At 46.9% G+C, this 27,549-nt stretch overlaps 1 protein-coding gene across 3 annotated transcripts in view; it reads right to left on the bottom strand.

Annotated features, from left to right (window-relative positions):
- KDM2B (lysine demethylase 2B) overlaps positions 1-27,549 on the bottom strand; it is a 120,918-nt gene that overhangs the window by 22,349 nt on the left and 71,020 nt on the right. The window lies entirely within an intron of this gene.

Below are 27,549 nucleotides of genomic sequence, written 5' to 3'. Positions count from 1 at the left end.
TTCATTCAAGTAACCCAGAATGCCCCTTTGTTAATTTCAGCCTGAAATGTTCTTCTCAGCAAAAGGGAACGATGGCATCCACTGACTTCACATACAAACCAGCCTCCCAAACCCCAAAGCCGTTTGTTGATTTTATCAGCCCAGAACTCATATCCTCAGCTCCATCTGGTTAGGAAAATTGAGTCCACACACCCATACACACAAATCTTAGTATTCCAACACTTCTTCTCCATCAACATCTCACAAGTATCGTCCTTAAAAGGAATACTATTGGTAAATATTTTTAAAAATAAAATTTAAAAAGGAATACTATTGGGCTTCCCTGGTGGCGCAGTAGTTGAGAATCCGCCTGCCAATGCAGGGGACACAGGTTCGAGCCCTGATCCGGGAAGATCCCACATGCCGCGGAGCAACTAAGCCTGTGCACCACCTACTACTGAGCCTGCGCTCTAGAGCCTGCGAGCCACAACTACTGAGCCCGAGTGCCATAACTACTGAAGCCCGTGCACCTAGAGCCCATGCTCCACAACAAGAGAAGCCACCCAATGAGAAGCCCGTGCACTGCAACGAAGAGTAGCCCCTGCTTGCTGCAACTAGAGATAGAGAAAAGCCCGTGAGCGGAAACGAAGACCCAACGCAGCCAAAAATAAAAACTAGAAAAAACAAAAAGGAATACTATTGAGGTAGTTCATTTCATTCCACAAATATTAACTAAGTGCCTCCTATCAGATCCTATTCTCCAGAATATTCATGGGCAGAACCTTCAATCCCTAATTTCTAAAATACTGGAATTAACATTACTTGGATTAACCTGAATTAGTGAAAAGATATCCCATGTTAATGGACTGAAAGATAATACTGTTAAAGGAAACAACAGAGAAGTTTCCAAATAAAGTGGAAACAAAGTGGTCCACAAATTCAATGCAACCCCGACGAAAGTCACAGCTGGCTCATCTGCAGAAATTGATAGGCTGATCCTAAAATTCATGTGGAGGGAATTCCCTAGTGGTCCAGTGGTTAGGACTCCACGCTTCTATTGCAGGGGGCCTGGGTTCAATCCCTGGTCAGGGAACTAAGATCCCGCAAGCCGTGTGGCATGGCCAAAAATAAAATAAAATTTAAAAATTAAGATGAAATTCATGTGGAAATGCAAGGGACCTGAAATAGCCAAAACAATCCTGCAAATGAAGAACAAAGTTGGAGGACTTACACTTCCTGATTTCAAAACTTACTATGAAACTACAGTAAACGAAACAGTGTGGTAGTGGCATAAGGATGGATATACAGATCAATGAACTACAATTGAGAGTTCAGAAATAAAGCCTCACAATATTTATGACCAACTGATTTTCGACAGGGTTGTCAAGACAATTCAGCGGGGAAAGAACAGACTTTTCAACAAATGGTGTGGGGATAAATGGATATCCACATACAAAAGGATGAAGTTGGACCCTTACATCACACAATATAAAAAATTAACCCCAAAATGGATAGAAGACCTAAATGTAAGGGCTAAAACATAAACTCTAAGAAGAAAGCATAAGGGTAACTCTTCATGACCTTGGATGAGGCAATGATTTTTTGGATATGACACCAAAAGCACAGGTGACAAAAGAAGATAAACTGGACTTCAAAATTTTAAACTTTTATAAAGCAGAAACTAACACACCATTGTAAAGCAATTATACCCCAATAAAAATGTTTAAAAAAAGACACAATTGTAAGTATAAAAAAAATTTTAAACTTTTGTGCTTAAAAGAGCACTATCAAGTATGAAGAAGAATGGGAGAAATTATATGCAAATTATACACCTGGTAAGGGTTGTATCCTTAAGGTATAAAACAACTCAACAATAGAAAGACAAATATCCCAATTTTAAAATGAGCAAAGGAGGACTTCCCTGGTGGCGCAGTGGTTAAGAATCCACCTGCCAATGCAGGGGACATGAGTTCGAGCCCTGGTCCGGGAAGATCCCACATGCCACAGAGCAACTAAGCTCGTGCGCCACAACTACTGAGCCCATGTGCTACAACGACTGAAGCCCGTGCACCTAGATCCCGTGCTCTGCAACAAGAGAAGCCCGCACACCACAACGAAGAGTAGCCCTCACTCGCTGCAACTAGAGAAACCCTGCGCGCAGCAAGAAAGACCCAATGCAGCCCAAAATAAATAAATTAAATAAAATGAGCAAAGGATTTAAGCAGATAATTCTCCCCCCCCGAAAAAAAGATATACAAATAGGCAATAAGCACATGAAAAAATGTGCGACATCACTAGCCAATAGAGCATGTGATCTTTGCTACAGACTCATTCATTCACCCCCCTCACTCACACTTTCACCCACCTACCCACCCAACTGTTTTCTGGCTGTGAATTATGTACAGACTCAATGCTAGGTGCTGGGACTACAAAGATGAGTAAGATGTGTTTGTTCCATACTCTCAAAGGCACTACAGTCTGGGGGAAGAAAGACATGTTACCACATAAACACACTGCAACACAGTGATGATAATATCAAAAGCTAACATGTGCTGAAGCAACACTCTTTTCAATATTTATATCGATAACCTATGAGGTAGGAACTATTATCATCTCCATTTAGAAATAAGGAAACTGAGGCGCAGTGCAGTTAAGTAGTCTCCCCAGTGTCATACTGCCAATAAATGAGAAGCCGAGATACCCAGGAGATGGCTCTAAAGCCTGGGCTCTGGCAATGCTGACCCAGAAGGAATGCCTCATTTCACTGGGAAGGGAGGCTGGGAAAAGTGTCAAACACAGGGGGTAGTGACTAAAACGAGTCTTAGAGGGAGGATAGGACACTGCAGGCCAGGAGTAGGGGTGGGGTTAGGGAGTGAATATTCTAGGCAGAAGGAAGAGTAAGATAGAGATGTGAAACCAGATAACACATTCAAGGAATAGCTTGATATGACTGCTGGAAAACCGCCCTGAAGTGGCAGGAGCCTAAACCTGCAGGTCCCGTACGTCACATTACAGAAATAGTGGCCCCTGTAAGAGCAGTTAAAGGACTTACATGCAGGAGCAACATGATCGTATTTTGGCAACACTGGGGGGAGTGAATTTTTTTGGTGGTGGGCAAGATGAAAGACAGGGAGATGAGCTGAGGATGCTACAGCAGTCCGGGATGAGAGTTATGAAGGCTTGAGTAGAAGCCATAGAAGGAATGAGGACGAGGGGATGATTCAGGGATGTTTTAGAAGCGGAGCCGGTTTAGAAGACCCAGGAGACTGACTGCACAGGGAGCATGCAAGCAGGAAGAGTCCTGGAAGACTCTGAGGTTTCGGGCTTGAGCGACAGAAGAACAAGGGGCTCAGGAGAGAGAACTAGAAACCACCATGCACACATGGAATCTGAAGGACCCACGGGACGTCCAAGGAAGGTGGCCAGCAGCAGCCAGGAGGGACCAGCGCTGAGATACACAGCTGGGGATCAGCATCGCGTAGTGCTGAACTACTTAATACTTAAGTCCGCGAGGTTGTTTCAGGGAGAACGGGCAGAGTGAAAAGAGGGTCCTGGGCAGTACCTTCAAGACTGAAAACATCCAAGGGCTGGGTGAAAAAGAGCAACCTGCTAAGGAATGGCCAGAAAGGCAGGAAAAGCAGCAGGAGCCTGTGGCATCACTGGAGCCAGGGAAGAGTTTCAAGAAGGCAGCGGGCTAGAGTTTCAACTGTCAAGAGGAGTCAGAAGAACAGTAAACGTGGCTGTCTGTTTTTACAATTCAGACAGTTCTTTGTTCCTCACCAAACTGCTGCTAACAGGAGCACACTGACGCTTAGCCCCATGAAGGGTAGCCAGAGCCCCAAACAGCGTGGAATTCCTTGTCGTGCTAACGTTGCCTTCAACTGTACAACAAATTTGTTTCAACATCATGTCTGTTCCCAAATCTTCAAGTATAATGGATATCCCAGGAAAAGCTGGATTTTAGCTGCGCTGCAGGGCCCTTAACACACACCTGCAGACTCCAGGGAGGGCTTTGGTTTGTTTACATCCTGAGAGTAAGGAGCAAGAGAATGAAAACACAGGAGCTACCAGAAACCCAGGGGATGGGCAGACCTCTGGAGAATCTGAGGAAAGCTAAGGACCTTTTCCCTAGAAAAATGCCCCTGCGCACAAAGTCACAAAACTTTCGTATGTAATTTTGGGAAGCTTCAGGGACCCATATGAAAATTTCACTCTTTAAGCAATTATAATGAGTAACACAGTGATTATAGCCATATAAATTTCTGAGATCTTCTTCAGCATAATTTCCTAATTTTCTTTTTTATTTTGGCCACACCACACGGCATGCAGGATCTTAGTTCCCTGATCAGGGTTAGAACCCATATCCCCTGCAATGGAAGTGCGGAGTCATAACCACTGGACTGCCAGGGAATTCCCTCTAATTATTTTTTTTAACAAACAGGCAGTAATCATTTTTAGTAAAAAATAAAAAAAAAAAGGAATAATTCTATTTTCATTTCAGGGGTTAAAAAAACACAAGATGGAATTCTCCTTACTAAGAGTCCTTCTTTGAGTGGCATCTCCTCAAACTAAAAAGCAGAGCTGAAGAATTTTCCAGCATGTTCTGCACTGGAAAAGCAAAGGAAGTCCATGGGAGAAGGCCCAGCCAAGGGTCTCTCCTGCCCCGGGCCCAACATCTGGAGCAGTGGAAACCCAAGCTGCTGTGGGAAGGCATGGGGCAGACAGGCCAGCCTAGCGGGACAGGCATAAGGGAGCCTGATACCGCCCAGGACTGAACACCAGCCTCGAGTGGGGACGAGGGAAGGACACAGACTTTTAAGACAGAGCAGGCAAAATTCTGATGAAGGGTGAGGGGCTAGGCTCAGCTGCAGGGACAGACTGGGCAACAGATATGTCCCAACAGGGTCTCCGCTGGGACCTTTCACACAGTAGGTGGCTGAGCATACCTGCATGCCTACACTACAAGACTTCCACCCCTCCTTGAAGGAGACGACTTCTTTTTTTTTTTTAATTTTTATTTATTTATTTATTTTTATTTTTGGCTGCGTTGGGTCTTCGTTGTTGTGCACAGGCTTTCGCTAGTTGCACCGAGCGGGGGCTACTCTTCATTGCGGTGTGCGGGTTTCTTATTGTGGTGGCTTCTCTTGTTGCGGAACACGGGCTCCAGGCGTGCGGGCTCAGTAGTTGTGGCACGTGGACTCAGTAGTTGTGGCTCGTGGGCTCTAGAGCGCAGGCTCAGTAGTTATGGCACAGCGGCTTAGTTGCTCTGCAGCATGTGCAATCTTCCCGGACCAGGGCTCGAACCCGTGTCCCTTGCATTGGCAGGCGGATTCCTAACCACTGCACCACCAGGGAAGCCCGAAGGAGACTTCTTTAGAGAAGAGTGGGGTCTACAGCCTGCGAGCTACAGACTCCAGAGACCCTGGCTCCAATTTCAAAGACACAGATGCCTTAGAGGTCCTTAGAGGAAGCCACTCTTCTCAGGCCCAAGAAATTGTGGGGCTAATAAAAGTTGAGGAAAGGTTAGGGGGGACAAGCGGCAGTGAGCCGCCGCCCGGAGGGTCGGCAAATGCAGGGTCCATGGCTGACAGCCAACTTCTCTATTGCGACTATGGGGAAAACCTGCTGCCCAATGGCCTGGCTTAGAGGTCATCTCCCTCAACGTACCTGAGTGGTAGCATCATCTTAAAGTGAACAGGCGGGCTTCCCTGGTGGCGCAGTGGTTAAGAATCCGGCTGCCAATGCAGGGGACACGAGTTCGAGCCCTGGTCCGGGAAGATCCCACATGCCACGGAGCAACTAAACCCGTGAGCCACAACTACGGAGCCTGCACTGTAGAGCCCGTGAGCCACAACTACTGAAAGCCCGTGCGCCTAGAGCCCGTGCTCTGCAACAAAAGACGCCACCACAATGAGAAGCCCACACATCTCAACGAAGAGGAGCCCCCGCTCACCGCAACTAGAGAAACTCAGTGCGCAGCAATGAAGACCCAACGCAGCCAAAAATATAAATAAAATAAATAAATAAAGTGAACAAGGCAACCAGAAGAACTTAAGTTGCTAACAACTCCAGAAGTGCCGCGATCGAGCTGACTGATGAGAGGAGGAGGGAACAAATCCAGCTACAGGAAGTACGGGTCCTCACGTGATGGAAGTCTCTCTCAGGAGTGGCAGTAAGTGAAAAGGAGACATAAGGAGTCCTATCTGATGTAGTGTCAAAGAAGATATCTATCATAGGACACAGGGTGTGGTCGAATTAAAAAACCAAAACAAGGGCTTCCCTGGTGGCGCAGGGGTTGAGAGTCCGCCTGCCGATGCAGGGGACACGGGTTCGTGCCCTGGTCCGGGAGGATCCCACGTGCCGCGGAGCGGCTGGGCCCGTGAGCCATGGCCTCTGGGCCTGCGCGTCCGGAGCCTGTGCTCCGCAACGGGAGAGGCCACGGCAGTGAGAGGCCCGCGAACCGCAAAACAAAACAAAACAGGTAACAGGAACCTCACCCATGAAACACCAAAGTGCAGTCAACACTGAAACAAGGGTCTTACGAATGACCAGTTGCAGAAAGCGTACACTGTTGGCAGGGATTAGGCAGATCCAAACTGAACTGAAAATTTTCAGACCAAGAGTTGAGGTATGAACTAAGCAGCAAAAACTGAGAACCGTTCGCATGCTGTCCTACTGACTTGATGAAAGTTCCAAGCCAAAACCGTTTGGGCTGTCTCTGGGTTCCCCCGATCCATAAGACAAGTGAGATTCAGGATCACCTCGTAATATACATAAGCCTGAAAAACGTCCAACAAAACTGAGAAAATACACTTTAACTTTGTCTCTGTCATATAAAACCACTTAATAATATGTGTGTTACGATTTAAATGCAGCATATATAGTACTTCCTCAACGACGCCTGACGGAAGGAAAAAACGTTCTACATCTCGGCCTCAACATTCCAAAACATCTTCATTCCACTGAGGAAATGCACCCGAGCTTATAAGTAAGCATCTTATTCATCTAGTCATGTCCACACGATAACTCAACCCGTCTAATGCTTTATTCCTCAGACAAGTCTACCTAGCCCGTACCCTGTTTCAAATATCGTGCAGATTCTACTTCGTAAATCAACTTTCTTCCCCTGCTTCCTAAACACGAATCTTCCCGGAGTAAATTCACGCTGTAAACACACCCAAGGCTTTGTTTTATACAGATTTCTCCCCCCCTGGTCCCAAGAGAGGTTGCTTTCCCTTCTAGATCCAACCGAGGCCAAATACTGCCATCTGGGGTCACGGCTTCCTCTCGCCGCTGCCGCCGTGGAGCGGACTCGCTGGGTTCCGGATTCCCCGCGCCGGCCCGAGCCTCGCACCCCTTCCTGTCTCCGTCTGCCCACGGTGGGCGGCGGGCGCGCGGCGCCCAGACAAAAGCTCGGGCCGTCGGGCCCACCGGCCCCGGGCCGCCCACCCTCCGGGCCGCGGGCGTTCTCCAGCCCAGAGGCCGAGGGTCCCGGTGCAACTTCGGAAACAGAAAGGAAGGAGGCGCCGGCGCCCGCAGGTCCGGGTGCGCCCAAGGCGGCCGGCACGCGCGTGGGCCGCAGGCGAGGGCGCGAGGGGAGGGCGAGGCGCGCCCGGCCGCCGGCGCCGGCGCCCGCAACTTGCCCGCCGGCCGTGGCCCGCGCCCCGCAGGGCCCGCCCGACGGCGAGGCCCACATTGTCCCCGCGGCACGGCCGGTCACCCTCGCGCACAGACGCTCGCACACGCCCCCTGCCCCGGCCGGCTGCGGGGCCCGCGGCGCTCGGGCGACCGCCGGCCTGCCGCGCTCCTCCAAGCCCCGCTCGGGCCCGGCCCTGGCAGCCCCGCCGGCGGCGGCTGCAAAACTTTCTCCTCATCGTGGCAGCGGCGGAGGCGTCGCGGCCGCCTGGGCGCGTCAGTCACTCGGTCCGGGAGGTCGGGCAGGCGGGCGGCGGGTCCCTCCCTCAGCCCCACCCCGGGCCACCGACCTGGTCCGGCTCCGATTCATAGTCGTCGTCCTCGGCGCTTACGGACATGGCCATGGCTCATGGTGGGCCCAGGCTCGCGCGCGCTGACATGGCTGGAGCGGCGCCGCCGCCGCCGCCGCCGCCGCCGCCGCCGCCGCCGCCGCCACCCGCCCGGAGCAGGCTCGGCTCGCCCTGGCTCGGGCTCGGGCTCGGGCTCGGGCTCGGGCTCCCGCTGCCGCGAGGAGGGAGCCGCGCCGCGCGCCTCACACGCCCGCGCGGGAGGGGGCGGAGAGGGGCCGGCGGGGGGAGGGCCGGGGGGCTCATGCATATGCATGAGGCGATCCAGGAAGGGGCTGGCCCCCCGGACCGGCGGGCCAATGGCGCGGCCGCGGCGCTCGGGCCGCACACAAAGGGAGCCCGGCCTGCGGTGACACGGGGGCGGGACCGCCGAGGGCGGCCGCTCGCGGCCGGAGCTCTGGGACTGGGGCTGCGTGGGGGCGTGCCCCGCGCCCCGCCCGGCCCGCGCGCCGCGGGGTGCACATGGGTGGCTGAACGCCGCCGCTGCTCTAACAGGAAATGCACGCCCGACCTGGGGTGGGGTCTTTTGTGTGGTCCTGCGGGGCGTCTCGCAGGAGCCCCGGGGTGCACGGTCATGGGGAGTGGCCCTGCACGAGACACCAGGCACGGGTCCCTGTGCCCCCCAGCAGCGGGCACACGGGCTCTCGGGTTTGCACAAGCTCTGGGACCAGGACCTGGTATGCCTGCGAACCCGGGAGTCCCGTAGCCCCTGCAGGCCCGCTGGCCCGGGTACAGTCTGGGGAGCCAGTTCCCCAGGACGCCGGCAGTTGTGTTGGGCTGGTCCCCTAACGTTGCCCTCTTCTACCCTCAGGTTTGCCTTTTCAGGTCGCGAGGGAATCAGCGTAAAACGTGGGGTGGTACAGACAGGAGTTCCAATCGAGCTGCCTGCCTTGGAGGCTGCCAGACAGAACACCATGAATGCACTCTTCCCTGAGGTGGGCGCCCCACTCTCTTGGACAGGAACCCCCGCTTCCTGAGGTGCCCAGGGGTCGATCTCGGAAGGGGTGAGGGCAGGCCAGAACCCAGTCTACCAGAAGACTGGCAAGTGCCTGAAGCTGGCCCAGAAGGTGTGGGTTTCTAAATTCTTAAACTGGAAACATTCCTAATGCTTACTCCTAAAGCAGCCCACCCTTGCAGAAAACTCTTAACTGGAAAAAAAAAAAGTCTAGGGGGCACTTATGCCAGCAGCCCTTACTCTGAAGGAGGAGCTCAGTGACCATTAGGTAGAGTGATCAATGCTGTTATAAGCATCAAAACCACAGGTAAACTCAAGCTAAGGAGCAGAGCGACTTAGCTAGGTAGCTGGCATACTCATCATCTAACTAGGAACGTCCAAGGTGACACTAAACATGCATACATGCACCAGTTTCTTCATCTGTAAAATGGGAAGGTTTGCCCAACCAAAGGATCAGAGGCTTTCCCAAGAAAAAGCTCATTAGCTGTGAAATCTGGTGACCAATTGTGCAGTGTCGTCCAACTGTTAGTCATGCCCAGGCCACTGGCCATGAAATCCACTCTGAGAACAGAAGGGACCCACAGGCAGGTCATGGCCTGGGCTTTCAAGGAAGGCAGAATGTGTAGTGGACATAAAACTCAGAAGGCTTCTAGCAGGGAGTCTACAGGAGTGAATAAATAGGGATGTCAGTTTTACTGAGTGGATCTAAAGTCCCTCTGAAATGTATACACCCACTACGGGGAAAAAATCCCAGCAGACCTGCTCTTTACCTGTTCTGAGTTTCCTTTCTCCCTTCTTACATTTTTCACGATTCACTCAAGGTTAACAAAAACTTGTGGTTTTGAAAAGAATACACCCCCCTCCATCTCAGTCCACCCCCCAAAGTCTCAGCCTTTATAAAACTACCTTGTCTGGACTGAAGTCTGTATCTGATGTATCCCGTGACCTCTTAGGGGCCACTCCACCCAGAAGGAAGTCCCTTAAAGAAAGAGAGGCTGAAAAAAATGCTAATCATGCTTTCGCTTCACTGTAATTGGTCAAAACTGCAAGGGTACAGAGATACACAAATATCATAATACCTCAAGAGAGGTATGGAAACAGGACTTTTTCTCAAAGGTCTTTCTCATTCCGTATCAGGAGTGCAAGAATATTTAGACTTGTCTTTGGGCTGATTTCTTCTGAGAATTCTCAAAGGCTCACTTCTGTATTTAAGGAATTAAAAAGTTCTCATTTATGATAGTTCAAAGAAGAGAAAGGGAAAGTGTTGATAAACAGAAGCTGCAGCTAACACAAAACTTCCTTCCGTCACATCATTTCTGAGCTAGAAGGGGCCTCACCAGACCCTCTCACTTTACAGGTCAGGAAACTGAGGCTCAAAGAAAATTAGGAGGTAGCTCTGAAGCCCAGGGTTCCTTACATAACACCATCCAGAGACCCCCCTCCAGGGGTCCGGACAATAACAGCAGCTAATGTTTACTAAGCATGATTGAAGGGCTAGACCCCATGTGAAGTGTGGTGTAGATACATCTCATTTATTCTTTTACACAACCCCGTGAGGAGTGTTCCATTGTTCACCCATTTTACATATGAGGAAACTGAGGCACATCGCTGCTAGGAAGTGAAAGGACCTGGATCTGAACCCATAAGCAGCTAGAGTCTGCAGCCTGGGCTGTTAATCACATCGCACCAATGCCTCGTGCCAGAGACTGGAGGAGGATGCCAAGTGAAACCAGTGTAATCATCCAAGTGAAATACTCAGACTTACACAGAAAATTAACTGTCCCTTACTAAATTTTGCAAATTCTGTGTTCTTAGTTCAGATATTTCAGGACGGGTAGGCATGGTTTTGGTAACCAGTCTGCTGTCTGATGGATCTGTGGGGGCTGATGGGGAAGGAGGTGGGTCCTCTCCAGACTCTAACAAGGCTCCTGCCAGCAGTCACCATTCTAACATCTTTAAAGAAATTCCTTTTCTGACACTTGCAAAGGGCCTCTTAACATCTCTACTTCCTCGATCAAGCTTCCTTTAGCTAACTGGTACACACAACTATCCAACGTTTGTTTTGTATTAATAGTGTGCTGGACTGTATATAAAATACATTATGCCAGCATTTGCACAGTAGAACTGCTACCTTAAAATTTAGCATTTATATTGTGCCTTAGGCTCGCGCTTTCTCCCTTCTGACCTCCTTTGCAAATGACCCTAAGAACTGAATGGTCTCCCAGCTCCACTTAGCCAAGGCTTACATTCTTAGAAAGAGTTCCCCAAAGCTGATGCCACCAGGGCACTGGTGCTTGTCCTGAACCAGGAGGATCCAGAAGTCTCATCAAGTGGTGAGGAAATAAAACAAAAACAGATGGAAGCCAAGTCAGCCTCGGTCACAGCCATCACCCATTTTCCTGCTTTCTCTCTGAGTGTCATCTAATGTTCTGGTCTGCCTATCAGATCATGACACCGGGAGTGATCCCAGTCTGCCCAGAGATTTTGCCCAGACTTAGCCACCAAAGGGCACTGCAGGCTGTCCCAGGGCAGGGACAGGTAGTGACCTAAGGTAAAAGGAAGAGGGCAGCCATCCCCTCCAGTCCTCTCCATCCCCACATCCAGGAACAGGAATGCAAAGGGACAGACTGGATAAGTGCCCCCTGGAAATCTGGGATCCATAGGGGAGGGTTTCCCTGGCACGTGGCCCTTTTCCTTGTGCCCATGTCACAAAGGGCATGGCTAAAGCTTGGGAACATTATTTTCCAGAGGATCAGGTCAGGGAAAGAGAATGAATTCTCTGTGTCCAGACCAGTAACTGGCTGGCACGCTCCTGAACCAAGGGACACCATTTGTAAACGTGTCCCTAAGGAAGGAACAGAAATGATACAAAGGGTTGCTTCCTAATACACGTAATAATGTATGTTTAACAAGCAATAGAGAATGCATGCTTCAGCTATTTTACCATTTGTCTGTTCTTCAATAGGTTTTTCCCCATTAACAGCACAAGGACAAGGTCTTTTGCAGAGTTATTTTTCTAATAAAACATAAATAAGAGAAATTTTTGCATCGTGTCACACAGCAATTTAGAACTAATTCCAGGGTTGCCTGGATAAAACTATGGTTCAAAGAGTGACCGTATGACAGACCAAGGGCTACAGTGATTTCTCTTAAGGAAATTACTAATGTTATTTAATTGCTTTTTATTTTCCCCCTGAAGAATCATTCCACAAGCATTTAAAACCCACATATATCTGTCACATGGGTCCTTTAAAGAGACCAAGCTTTCCATTAAATAGGGTTCCTCTCCTAATACTGTCTCCTTAAATTACCAAGATCAACCAATGAATATTTACGTTCCCTGGAAGATTTGTGACTGTGCGCAGGATTTTTTTTAATTAGCTAATTTAACAGGTGACTGGCATAGATCTGAGAAATGCTTCCCGCCATCCACCCCATTTCCAACTCAATCACTGACCTTAGAAAGTTACTTCCCTTCTCCATTCATTTCCCTACAAAAATCCAGGCTAAGGCTGAGCCCTCAGACAATTCAGACAAGATTAATGGATGCACTTTACAATCCCACCCCCCACCCCCAGAAAATAGGGGCTAAAAATACATAAAATGCCTGTATAATTCGGGCCTACAACCAGGACTTTTGTAATTTAAAAATATTTCTCTTAACAAGACCAACTCTCCCCCTTGGTTTCCTTCCTTACCAGAGCACCCAAAAGACCAAATCCAAAGCTTACTCAAAATGGGATGATAAAGCATACAGTAAAGAGGCGAAAGAGGATTAAAGTTAGCAGCTCTGTTCACAATGATCAAATGGTGGAAACAAATCAAATTCTGTGCATTGATGAATAGGTAAACAAAATATGGTTTCTATCCATAAAATGGAATATTATTCAGCCATAAAAAGGAATGGAGTGCTGACACAAGCTACAATGTGATGAATCTTGAAAACATGATGCTAAGTGGAACAAGCCAGACACAAAAGGCCATATACTGTATAATTACCTTTATATAAAATATCCAGAATAGACAAATCCATAGGGACAGAAAGCTGATTAGTGGTTGCCAGGGGCTGGGTGGGGGGAGGGGGAATGGGGAGTGACCCCTAATGGGAATGGGGTTTCTTTTGGGAGTGATAAAAATATCTTGGAATTTAGAAAGAGGTGATGCTTGCACAACATTCTGAATATACTAAATATCACTGAATTCATACTTCAAAATGGTTAGTTTTATGCTAGGTGAATTTTACTTCAATTTTTAAAAAGTGTGTATGTGTGTGTGTATATATACACATATATATACTTTTTTTTTTTCTTTTCATCAGTCATCCTTTAAGAGTGATCTTAGTTCCTATTCCTAAAAGGTAACCTGGTTAGGAAATGTAGCCCCTAAGTCCTGGAGCAGGTTGAAATTAACCAAACCAAAGTGATAGTTGAATCACCTCTTAAATGAGCTGCTAACAGTCACTGTGGGGATCTGATGGGCTCTGACTGCACTTGAAAGCCTTTCACTTAGGGACACCTGACAAATGCAAATACACACAGGTTGGTATGGTCAGCAGTAGGGATGGGGGGAACAGACACACACACACTCTTACACACTTTGGCTGTTCCCAAGGAACTCTCTTCATTTACATTCTTGCTTTCCTTTAAAAATGGCTCATCTCCAGCAGGCCAATTTGCCTCTAAAAGCCCCCTGGGTCTATGAAAATTCACGAGTTTACCATGACACTCAAAATAGAAGAAGTCTGACAAAACTCATCTGTCACCATTTTAAGCAGCCATTATACCAACTCCTTAGTTTGAAAATTGGTATTTAAAGGGAAAGAATTAAGCCTGTGTGCTGCCTTATCAGGAGGAACTGTATTTAAGGGTAGCTCCAATTGATGAGGGAAAGCTCTACAGAAAAAACTTCAAAGCTTCATTTTCTTCTTCTTCTTCTTTTTTTTTTTGTCTGTGGGATCTTAGTTCCCCCACCAGGGACTGAACCCGCGCACCCTGCAATAGAAGTGGGGAGTCTTAACCAATGGACCGCCAGGGAAGTCCCAAAGCTTCATTTTCATCTCCTGATAAAATTATTCATACAGGAAAGAATGATAACTGGTATTGAAACTGAATGGTAGAGGGAAGCACGGGTGCCACGTATTCCCTTCCAGATTATGCTCTGGAGGAAAAGAGGGATGAACATAACTGAATAATGGGGGAATAATCAGACCACCATCACCTTAATCCATGATATTTAACTTCAATCTAACCAAGCCTTTAGACCTAGTTTCCAATTTACAGAAATTACAAGAGACAGCGAAAAAGCTAAATGACACCACAAGAAAGCAATCAGACAAATGCATAAAGTGAGATATTCTTCAGGACATGGTTCCATCTTCCCTACCAATCAATATCCTGAAAAGGTCAAGATTAAAAGAGAGAATGAAGAACCTGGATTGGATCCTGGTTGGGACAAAGTAGCTGTAAAAGATAATTTATATGACCCAGCATTAGGAGGAATTGTCAGTTTTGCTAGGTGTAATAATGTTATTTCAGGTATGGAGAAAAATATTCTTCTTTTTCTGAGATGCAAACCTAAGCATTTAGGGGTGGAATTGTCATGACGTCTGTAATTCTCTAAAGAATACTTCAGCATAAAAAATTAAGTTAGTTAAAAAGAAATAACATACCCATTAGGATGGCTATGATCAGAAAACAAACAAAAAAAAAAACAGAAAATAACAATAGCAAGCATGTGGAGAAACTGGAACCCTTGTGTATTATTGATGGGAATATAAATTGATACAGCCGCTGTGGAAAACAGTATGGCAGCTCCTCAAATAATTAAACATATAATTATTCTATGATTCCAGCAATTTCATTTCTGGGTATGTACCCAAAAGAATTGAAAATGAGGACTTGAAAAGAGTTTTATACACCCATGTTCACAGCAGCATTATTTATAATAGCCAAAGGTGGAAGCAACCGAAGTGTCCAATGACAGATGAATGGTTAAATAAAATGTGGTGTATACATACAATGGAATACCATTCAGCTTTAAAAAGGAAGGAGAGGTTTTCCTGGTGACGCAGTGGTGGAGAATCTGCCTCCTAATGCAGGGGACACGGGTTCGAGCCCTGGTCTGGGAGGATCCCACATGCCGTGGAGCAACTGGGCCCGTGAGCCACAGCTACTGAGCCTGCGCGTCTGGAGCCTGTGCTCCGCAACAAGAGAGGCCGCGATAGTGAGAGGCCCGCGCACCGTGATGAAGAGTGGCCCCTGCTTGCCACAACTAGAGAACGCCCTCGCACAGAAACGAAGACCCAACACAGCAAAAATAAATTAATTAATTAATAAACTCCTACCCCCAACATCTTCTTTAAAAAAAAAAAAAAAGTAAAAAGGAAGGAGATTCTGGCGCAAGCTACAATATGGATGAACCTTGAGGACATTATATTAAGTGAAATGAGCCAGTCACAAAAAGACAAATACTGTATGATCCCACTTATATGAGGTACCTAGAAGAGTCAAATTCACAGAGACAAACAGTAGAATAGAAGTTACCAGGGGCTGGAAAAAGGGGGAATGGGGAGTTAGTGTTTAAGGGATTAAGAGTTCCAGTTTCAGATGATGAAAAAGTTCTGGAGACTGATGGTGGTGATGGTTGTACAACAATGTGAATGTACTCAATGCCACTGAATGGTTAAAATAGTCAATTTTATGTTATATATCTTTCCCCACAATTTAAAAAGATGTGATAAAAGATAAAATAAAAAGATGGACCTAGGCTTCCCTGGTGGCGCAGTGGTTGAGAGTCTGCCTGCCGATGCAGGGGACACGGGTTCCGGGAAGATCCCACGTGCCGCGGAGCGGCTGGGCCCGTGAGCCATGGCCACTGAGCCTGCGTGTCCGGAGCCTGTGCTCCGCAGCGGGAGAGGCCACAACAGTGAGAGGCCCGCGTACGGGGTGGTGGTGGGAGGGGGGGAATGGACCTAAAGATTACCATACTAAGTGAAGTAAGTCAAACAGAAAGACAAATATCACATGATATCACTTATATGTGGAATCTAAAAAATGATACAAATGAACTTATTTACAAAACAGAAACAGACTCACAGACATAGATAACAAACTTATGTTTACCAAAGGGGAAAGGAGAGTGGAGAGATAAATTAGGAGAGGAGTTTGGGATAAGCAGATACAAACTACTATATATAAACAAAAAACAAGGTCCTACTGTATAGCACAGAGAACTATATTCAATGTCTTATAATAACCTATAATGGGAAAGAATCTGAAAATTATATAATATTTATATATATAAAACTGAATCCCTTTGCTGCACAACAGAAACTAACACAACACTGTAAATCAACTATACTGCCATTTAAATAAATAAATAAATAACAAATAATAAAGAAATCAAAGAAACAACACCCTCCCGCAGAAGAATCAATCAATTGGGAACATTCAAATCAACAAGCTTCCTCAGGGCAGTCCCCAACCCAGCCCCTCCTGCCATCTTGTACCATAAACATTAACTAGGAGAGAAATGAATCTAAATAACAACAACAACAAAATCAATCTTATAAGTGAGACTATCTCTTCACTCCTGCAAAGTGCTTTGCTGTTTAGTCCTTTACATTCATTGGTGGAGAAGTTCAGTGGTTTAGAGCAGGTTTTACTATTGCTTTCACTTCCCACCTACTTTCTTTGCGTATAAAGTTCCCCTTGTCCCAATAAATATACTTCCCCTTCCCACCTTTGCAAACAAGAATCAAACTTAAATAATGCAAACGTTTCACCTGTGTTCACATAATTGTGCCCCTTTTTTCTCTAGATCACCCAAATATGGGAAGCAGCAGATTATCTCACAACATCATTTGGTTGCACACATATCCACTGTCCTAACAAAGCCAAATTAGAGAGGCAGGGTAGTGAGTGTGGCGGGGAGAACATGACAACTTATTCCCAATGTCAATGATCAAGTATTCTCCTTTAAAATAGGAAATATACAATGGCATTTGACAAAAAGAAAATTTTGAAGGATAGACCATTGTTCCAGAAATATAACCATGATAATGGCAAGCAATCACTTACAGTGCCTGCTTGGCTTTCTAATTACTGCACCAAAGGCAGGAGCCCTCAATATCTCAACTGCTTTCCAAAAATTTGTCTTTGGCATTATTAACACAGACAGCCGAGCAGGTTATCAGACTAAGAAAGAAATCCTGGGCTGCAGACTTTAATTACAGGTTATTTCAGCTGAACACTGTCTTAAAGTTCCAATAAAGTGGTTCTAAAATGATACAGATGATGGCTGAAAAATTCCAGGTGAGAGATAAGATCTTTTTAAGTCAGGAGGATAAAGGGAGATGCCTGAGTGCGAGGGACAAAAGGGTCCAGGGACTACCAAGAGCCCTTCTTAGTTCTCTTCTATTTACCGTTCTTTTAACAGTTGGCTGGGACTGGGACACACAAATTAAAGTAAGGAGAGAAACTTATTCTCACCAACGAGATGACTCAGAGGCATTTGCAGAGCAGGTGAAAGAGGACAAACAGAATGAACTGATGAATACAACTTCATCTTTTAGAAGCTCTGGGGAAACTTTGCTATCAAGTTCATTCATTCAATAAACATTTTCTGGGAGCAATCTTGCATGACAGGATACAAAAATGGACAAAGAAAAAATTAATAAGATGAGCTGCCGTCTCAAGAAGATAACGGAAGCTTAACACAGATATGCAACAAAATGCAGAGTAGAATGTGGATGTCCAGCAGAGGGAGAAATGGGGTAAGTCTATCTACCAGTCAGGATCTTGACAGGAAATGGATGGCATCCTGGCACCCTCACACCAAGTCATGGAGGGGAGTTTAACAGAGGCTCAATTTGCAGAGTACAAGTGGGGTTAACGGAAGCCAGCAAGGCATGGTGATGCATCCCAAGCCTAAGGACAGTGATGAGCCATTACCTCCCTCTGTTACCAGAAATTCAGAGAGAAAAGCTGGAGAAGGACAAGAAATAGGAGCCGTGGTCCCCAACGGAAGGAGACAGCCAACCTGCAATGATCCCATAGGGAGAAAGCTGGGGGAATAAATACCCCAGCCTCTCTCTCCTCCTGTCTTCCCATCTCCTGCTAGTACCTCCCTCCCTAGGCTGAGCCCAACCAAAAGCCAGAGATGCAAGGAACCTCTTTGATGCAGCCCGCACAGAAGGCTTGAGGAGGCTGGAGAGGATCTGGAGGCACAGCTAGAAGAGATCCAGCTCAGGAGGCTTCCTGGCAAAGAAGGAACTAGGTTGGGCCTCGAGACGGAGAGAATTCGTATGTGGCAAAATAAGATGGGCATTCCCAGAAGGAGAACAGTATAAGCTAAGGCCAAGACTGTCAAGAAGATGGAAAATATGGAGTAATTCAGTTCCCCTGCAATGTAGAGAAGAGAAGCCAGCACGAGATTCTAAAGCAGAGCAACAACTGGGGTCATGGGACCTCAAGGCCAGGGTAAGTATTTGGGAGATGACTTTAAAGAAGATGGAGGGACTTCCCTGGTGGCGCAGCAGTTAAGAATCCGCCTGACAATGCAGTGTACAAGCGTTTGTGCCCTGGTCCAGGAAGATCCCACATGTTGCAGAGCAACTAAGCCCGTGCACCACAACTACTGAGCCCACGTGCTGCAACTACTGAAGCCCGCGCATCTAGAGCCCGTGCTCCGCAACAAGAGAAGCCACCGCAAAGAGATGCCCACGCACCACAACGAAGAGCAGCCCCCGCTCGCTGCAACTAGAGAAAGCCCGTGCACAGCAATGAAGACCCAACCCAGCCAAAAATAAAAATAAATAATTTTTTTAAAAAATAAAGAAGATGGAGAGTCACTGAAGGTGTGACAAGTTTATAGGCTGAATTGTGTCTGCCCCAAAATTCACATGAAGTCCTACCCCCCCCAACACCTCGGAACGTGACCATATTTAGACACAGGGTCTTTTTTTTTTTTTTTTTGCATTGGGTCTTCGTTGCTGCGCGCAGGCTTTCTCTAGTTGCGGCGAGCGGGAGCTACTCTTCGGTGCATTGCATGGGTTTCACACTGCAATGGCTTCTCTGGTTGCGGAGCATGGGCTCCAGGCACCTAGGGTTCAGTAGTTGTGGCGCTCAGGCTCAGTAGTTGTGGCGCACGGGCTTAGTTGCTCCACAGCATGTGGGATCTTCCTGGACCAGGGCTCGAACCCGTGTCTCCTGCATTGGCAGGTGGATTTCTAACCACTGCACCACTAAGGAAGCCCCTACACACAGGGTCTTTACAGAGATGATCAAGTCAAAATGACGTCATTAGGGCCCTAATCCAATATGACTGGTGTCCTTATAAAAAGAGGAAATTTGGACACAGGCACATACAGAAGGAAGACAATGCAAAGACACAGGGAGAAGACGGTTAAGACTCTATCTACAAAAAGCCATCAGAGGACTTCCCTGGTGGTGCAGTGGTTAAGAATCTGCCTGCCAACACAGGGGACACGGGTTCGAGCCCTGGTCCGGGAAGATCCCACATGCCACGGAGCAACTAAGCCCATGTGCCACAACTACTGAGCCCGCGTGCCACAACTACTGAGCCCATGTGCCACAACTACTGAAGCCCACGCACTTAGAGTCCATGTTCCGCAACAAGAGAAGCCACCGCAATGAGAAGCCCTCGCACCACAACAAAGAGTAGCCCCAGCTCACCACAACTAGAGAAATCCTGCGCACAGCAACAAAGACCCAATGCAGCCAAAAATAAATAAATGAATTTATTTAAAAAAAAGCCATCAGGGAGGGTTACTGTTCTCTCCTGCCTGGATCTCATGTGTGGTGACTCTACAAACTTCCACTTTCTGGCTTCAGTTCACACCACTGAAAAAAGGAGGGCCCTGATGGGATCCTTGTCATATGGTTCAGACACTAAGGATTTTGGAATCCAAGCTCAAATAACTGGTCAGACCTGGGTCTCAGCTTGTAAGAAACCGTGGCATCCCTTGACCGCCAACAATCTTCTTTCAATGGGATTTTTCTGTTGCTGATGTTGGAGAGAACATTACCCAGAATTGAGCAGACCATCTTTTGTGGGTATTCTTTGATCAGGGGTTTCTGCTGCCTACACTCCTGGGAAACTGCCGGCTTCCAAACTCCACAAATGACTTAGCTGTCACTTCAGGAAGCCCTGGGGATTCCAGACAGGGTCCCAGACTGTTGTCTGCTTCCCTCACTACACCCTCCCCGCTGTCCACTCTCTGCTATCCTGGCCCTGTGGTCCCTGCTGTCGGCCTCCCCCAACCTGTTGAGCATCTCCTGTTCCCGTTCTCCCACCAGCCTCTCACGAGGCCTCTTTCAGCACATTCTAAGACAACAGTTACCCTCCCGCTCACAGGCCTAGGACTTCTCCCTCGGATAGAGTGTGGAGGACCTAAAGGAGAAACACTTTCTTAAACCAGCCCCATCGCAGGAAACGCCAGCTGTGACTACTTCCGTGAAATTAAGCCATTCAGGAGGCCCTTACTTGAGATTCAGTGTTTGTCCCAGCCAATAATAATTTAGGGATAGGAAATGACTCTAAACCAATCACCTCCTTCTGATCCATCTCCTCCTTCAGTGTCTTCTATTTCTGCCTTCTGGGTGAGCAGATTCAGGATTAGTGTTACTTATAAACCATAATTATGAAAAAGTATAATTGCTATCACTGACTGATAGGCTACTATAGAGGTATTTTACAGAGCCTCTCACAGCGAACTTGTAAGAAAGGCACTATCGGCCCTTTTTACAGATGAATAAACTAAGCCTCAGACTTGCCCACGACCACACAACTAGTAAGTGGCCGAGCCAAGAGTCAATCTCCAGGTGCATCTGACCCCAGAGTTCACCCTAGTTGTGCATGAGAATTACCTGTGAAGCATTTAGAAAGTGCAGATTCCCAGGTCCCACCCACCCCTACTGAATCAGAGTGTCTCAGTAGGGCCCAGGAAACTGTATTAAAAAAAAAAAACAGGGGCTTCCCTGGTGGCGCAGTGGTTGAGAGTCCGCCTGCCAATGCAGGGGACACGGGTTCGTGCCCTGGTCCGGGAAGATCCCACATGCCGCGGAGCGGCTGGGCCCGTGAGCCATGGCCACTGAGCCTGAGCGTCCGGAGGCTGTGCTCTGCAACGGGAGATGCCACAACAGTGAGAGGCCCGCATACCGCAAAAAAAAAAAAAAAAAAAAACCAGAAACATTCCCCAGGTGAAGCAGATGCCACCATCCTGAGGACTGGTCCTCGCTAGGCCACACTGCCTTTCTAGAAAATTATCTGGCCTTGAGGAGGCAACTATAAATGGCAGTCATCCTCCCTCCTCAACTGTACATCATCAGCTGAATTACTCGGGGGAGACAGGAGCTGGGAGCAGGGCAGAGTGGGAACAGGAAGTACATGGGGGCCTCTTTTACAGACTTATGTGCCTGTCCTTCAGGGAAAGGCTGCGTGTCACTCCCAGGGGACCCCAAACTTCTCAGGCCTCCCAGATCTGAATGACCAAGTGTGGAGGAAGGGGAAGAGAAACAAAGCAGAACTGAGGGTGACACAGACATCAGGTGTGTGTGTGTGACTTCCTCCTGTGGTTCCTGTGATGTCCCCGTGAGGGAGCTGATCCACTAACTGCTGAAGAGGGCTGTCCCCATGTCCCCGTCAGGGTTCTTACTGGTATACTCTCCAGCCTCTCCGCTCTTCCACTCAGGAAAAACTGCCAATAATTGAAATTCAAGAGGCAGCCTGGTTTGGCCACTAGAGATTAAGAAGCAAATGCATCAACATGCTCGCTTTCCAGGAAAGCTTCATCTCACCTCCTTCCTCGGTTCCCTTCTCTGGGAACCAACCCACAAGCTGGCTGAGTACAAGCGTCTGGCTGGTGGGCAGAAGGTCAACTTGCTAATAAGGCTGAGGTCAGAAGTCAGGCCTCAAAGAAGTTCAGTTCCCTCAGCTTGGTTCTAAGGTCACAGACAGGCCCCCAAATCCTACCACTTGGTCATAAAAGGAATGGGCCAGAGTACAGACGGATCAAAACAAATCCATCACTACTGGGGAAAACGGCCAATCAGGGGAACTGTGACAGAGGGTGATTCAGTAGCATCTTTGATTTGAAAGACACCACATCAGAAATGACCTCACGGCACCTAATCAGTTCCAGAAAGGGACTTTCTTCTCCGGGAGGCAAGGTGGGAGATCAAAGCATTTCTTGCTAATCATCATTTAGCATTAATTGCTTAAGTAACCTGAGCCAGACCCAGTACCGATCCCGACTTTGCATCCTGACAGCCTCAATGAGCACCCTTGATCTTTCAACCCAACCTGCATCAAATTGGGAGGAAGCCGACTGCAAACCTGGGAATCAAGAGACCCCGGGCGGCCCAGGCAGTCAGTCGTTTACTTACTTCTTCCCTTCCTGTTAACTTTTTAACCCCACCAGCCAGGAAATGCATAAATATAGCAGCCAGCCTCCCCTCCCCCTGCCCTCCACCACGTTTCATTGAGTTCCTCAGGCGCAGGGACACATCTGGGGATGAACACCTTAGATTCACAAGCTGTGTGGCCCCAGGCTTACCAGCCTACCTCTCTGAGTCCCCAGTTTCAGCTGTATCATGAAGACAATCCTAACCCCCTCCCAGCCTCGATGTAAGAATTAAATAAAATCTAAAAACTGTTGCATACATTTAGAAGGAATACCCAGGGGGGTTTTGGTTATACTGGCAATAATTTATTTCTAGAGCTGAGTCGGGGCAGGGGGGAGTCATGGTATTCATTATTATGTTATTTATTCCTTTTTGTATAATTTATAATACATGTTATGGGCTTAAATTGTGTCCTTCCAAAATCCATATGTTGAAGTCTGAACCCCCAGCACCTCAGAATGTGACTGTATTTGGAGACAGGTCTTTAATGAGGTAACTAAGTTAAAATGGGGTCGTTAGGGTGAGCCCAAATTCAGTATGACTGGTGTCCTTATAAGAAGGGAAGATCAGGACACACACAAAGGGAAGACCGTGTGAAGACACAGAGACAACAGCCATCTACAAGCCAAGGAAAGAGTCCTCAGAAGAAATACATCCTGCCGGGCTTCCCTGGTGGCGCAGTGGTTAAGAATCTGCCTGCCAATTCAGGGGACATGGGTTCGAGCTCTGGTCCGGGAAGATACCACATGCCACAGAGCAACTAAGCCCATGTGCCACAACTACGGAGCCTGAGCTCTAGAGCCCACAAGCCACAACTACTGAGCCCACGTGCCACAACTACTGAGCCCACGTGCCACAACTACTGAAGCCCATGTGTCTAGAGCCCATGCTCCTCAACAAGAGAAGCCACCACAATGAGAAGCCTGCACACCGCAACGAAGAGTAGCCTCCGCTCGCCACAACTAGAGAAAGCCCACGCACAGCAACGAAGACCCAACACAGCCATAAATAAATAAATAAATAATTTTTTTAAAAAAAGACTCTTCAGCTCTATGAAAGAAAAAAAGAAAGAAGGAAGGGAGGTAGGGAGGAAGGGAGGGAGGGAGGGAGGGAGGGAAGGAAGGAAGGAAGGAAGGAAGGAAGAAATACATCCTGCCAACTAACACCGTGATCTCAGACTTTTGGCCTCCAGACCAGTGAGAAAATTAATATTCTGTCATTTAAGCCACTCAGTCTGAGATACGTTGTCACAGCGGCCCTTGCAAACTCATACAATAAACTTCAAATAATTTATAGAAAACTAACTAAATTAAAAAGAAAATGATTGTGCTTGCATGGCTCTAATCAAAAAGACAGATAGGGCTTCCCTGGTGGCGCAGTGGTTGAGAATCTGCCTGCTAATGCAGGAGACACAGGTTCAAGCCCTGGTCTAGGAGGATCCCGCATGCCCCGGAGCGGCTGGGCCTGTGAGCCACAAGTACTGAGCCTGCACCTCTGGAGCCTGTGCTCCCCAGCGAGAGAGGCCGCAATAGTGAAGAGTAGCCCCCACTTGCCACAACTGGAGAAAGCCCTCGCACAGAAACAAAGACCCAACACAGCAAAAATAAATTAATTAGTAATTTTAAAAAAAAGAATAAGGTATTTGAATGCAGAGAATGTGCTTTTGAAAAAAAAAAGAAAGACAGATAATAGGTGTTGGCAAAGATGTGGAGAAGTCTGGAACTCTTATAATTGCTGGGAGAAATAGAAAATGCTGCAGCCACTTTGAGAAACAGGCAGTTCCTCAAAAACTTCAATGTAGAGCTACCATCTGACTAGTCAATTCTATGCCTAGGTTTCTACCCAAGAGAAGTGAAAACATATGTTCACATAAAAACCTGTACATGAATGTTCATAGCATCATCAATCACAATAGCCAAAAGGTAGAAACAGCCCAAATGCCCATTGACAGATGAAAGACTAAACAGACTGTGGTGTATCCATACAGTGGAATATTATTCAACCCTATAAAGGCATGAAATACTGAAAGATATATAACTTGGATGAACCTTGAAAACGTTCTTCTAAGTGAAAGAAGTCAGTCACAAAAGGCCACATACTGTACAATTCTATTTATATGAAATGTCCAGAATAGGCAAATCCATGGAGACAAAGTTTCCAGCAGCTGGGGGAGGCGCGGCTTGGGGGAGTGGGAACTGACCGCTAATGGGGCTTCTTTTAAGGGGGTATGAAAACGTTCCAAAATTAGACTGTGGTGTCGGTTGCACAACTCTCAATATTTTCAACATACTAAAAACATTTCATTGTACACTTTAAGTGGGAGAACTGTAAGGTATGTGAGTTCTATTTGTTTCATTATAACGTGTCTAAAAAAAAAGCCTGGCACCCCACAAGCACTGTTAAACGTCAAAGGCTCTTACTTCTCCCTCCCCCACTCTCTCCCAACCAGCCTAAGGCCTCCAATTTCTCCCACCAGTGTTGATACCATCCACGCCCAACTTATGTACAGACCAGTGCTTATAAACCAGTCCTCCAAGGGAATCTTAAATAAGGGCTACTCCCACCAGAAGCCAGCTTCCTGTTTCCAGGCCTTGGGAGGAGAAGGGGCACAGCTTTCTTTTTTTAAAAAAAATGCCTAGAAGCCCCTGAGGAGTGGGCTAAGTGACTCCAGACAGGGCACATTTGTGGTCCTGAAGTGATTTCCCCCAGAGGCTGGTTTGGACCCCTCCATTAATTCTGAGACTACAGTGAGTAGTGGCAAGTGTGTTTCTTTAAAAGCCCATGCTCTCAGATGTAGAGAACAAACGTATGGACACCAAGTGGGGAAAGTGGCGGGGGGAAGGGTAGGGGGATGAACTGGGACACTGGGATTGACATGTATATACTAATATGTATAAAATGGATAACTAAGAAGAACCTGCTGTATAAAAAAATAAATAAAATTTAAATTAAAAAAAAAAAAGCCAAGCCCATGCCCTCTATAAACCCTAATCCGTCCTGTGGAGCAATTCCTCAGCTAGGAGGGAAGCAGGCGGTAGCAAGGCAAAGCCACCGTTTCCTCTGCAGGTTCAAAGCAGCCATGGGACCTGGCTGGGCTATTTCAAGTTGCTGTGTCTGCAAGCATGGTTTGTGGTCTGATAAATGACATTTATTTATGGCCCATGTAGGGGAAAGTCAACTCTAGAACCCCACTCAACATCCACAGATTGGGGAGCTAAAGGCAGATGTGCAGGCAACTCCTTTTCATTCCTATGGCCACCTCAGTTCCCACTAAGCTTCAAAGAGAATTAGAATTCAATACCCACAAGTACTTTCCCCATTAACAATCCCACATTTAGGAATATACCCTAATGGGAGTTCCCTGGCGGTCCAGTGGTTAGAACTCGGTGCTGTCACTGCCGTGGCCCCGGGTTCAATCCCTTGTCAGAGAACTAAGATCCCACAAGCCGCACAGCGTGGCCAAGAAAAAGAATATACCCTAAGAAGATAATCAAACAAAAGTGAAATGAATAACCCAGAACACCACTGTCCTATAGAAATGTAATGTGAGCCACATATGTACTTTAAAATTTTTTTGAAGCCACATTTTACTAGGTAAAAAGAAACAGGTGAAGTGAATATTAATAATCCATTTTGTTTAATATATCCAAAATTTGATCATTTCAACTAGGGTTGCCAGATTTAGCAAATAAAAATACAGCATGCCCCATTACATTTCAGATAAAGAACAAAAACTCTTTTTAGCATAAGTATATCACGTGCACTATATGGGATATACTTATAGTAAAAAAAGGTATCTGCTGTTTATCTGAAATTCAAATTAATTAATAAATTTATTTATTATTTATTTATTTTATGCCTGTGTTGGGTCTTTGTTGCCGCGCGGGGGCTTTCTCTAGTTACAGCGAGTGGGGGCTACTCTTCGTTGCAGTGCGCAGACTTCTCACTGTCGTGGCTTCTCTTGTTGCAGAGCACAGGCTCTAGGCAAACGGACTTCAGTAGTTGTGGCACGTGGGTTCAGTAGTTGTGGCTCGTGGGCTCTAGAGCGCAGACTCAGTAGTTGTGGTGCACGAGTTTAGTTGCTCTGCAGCATGTGGGATCTTCCCGGACCAGGGCTCAAACCGTGTCCCCTGCATTGGCAGGCGGATTCTTAACCACTGCAAGACCAGGGAAGCCCTGAAATTCAAATTTAAATGGGCTTCCTTTTCAAATCTGGCAACCCTAATTTCAACAGGCAATCAATATAAAAAATAAATTAAATTGGTATTGTGCACTGTTCTTTTTTGTACTAAGTCTTTGAAATCTATTGTGTATATTATACTGACAGCACCTCTCAATTTGGGCTTGCCTTATTTCAAGTGCTCAATAGCAACATATGACTAGTGGCTACCCTTTTGGACAGTAGAGATCTAGAAAGTTCCTCTCAGTGTTTTTTATAATAGTAAAAAAATCAGAAATTAGCAAAATACCCATCAACAGGAAGGCTGCTTAGGTTACAACTGACACTTAGAGCACTTACCATGAATCAGCCCTTGTCCTACGGACTCTGCATGCCTTATCTTGTTTAGTCCTCACAATGACCATTTGAAGTACGTACTGGTATAACCCCTTTTTACAAATGAGGAAAGTAAGGTTCTGGGAGCTTATATAACTTGCTCAAGAAAGTGGTGCAGCCGAGGTAGGGCACTGGTGGAAAGTTTGGTCTCTGCTGTTAGACTGACCTTTGCATCCTTGGCTCTGCCAAGTAACCTAACAAGTAACTTCGTCTTTTTAAGCTTCAGTTTCCTCATCTGTAAAAGAAATCACAAGTGTCTATCCCACAGGATTGCTGGAGTCTAAATAAGACAGGGGATGCAGAGCACTAAGCAAGGCAACCTGCCCCTGGTAAGTTCTCAGTGACGTCACTACTATTCTTCCCAGCATCTTTGTCCTTTCCTGTTTGATCAAATTTTTCATGGTGAGCATCAACCCTGTTTTCTTTTTTTGGCCACACTGCAAGGCATGTGGGATTTTAGTTCCCCTACCAGGGATCGAACCCGTGCCCCCTGCAGTGGAAGCGTGGAGTCCTAACCACTGGACCGCCAGGGAATTCCCCAGCATCAACCCATTTAGAAAGAGAAAAAAACTACTTTCAGAAGAGGAGAAAACA

The sequence above is a fragment of the Grampus griseus genome, assembly GCF_964374135.1.
Source record: "Grampus griseus genome assembly, chromosome: 12".
NCBI classification, from domain to species: Eukaryota; Metazoa; Chordata; class Mammalia; order Artiodactyla; family Delphinidae; genus Grampus; species Grampus griseus.
This window is presented reverse-complemented; position numbering and strand designations above follow the sequence as displayed.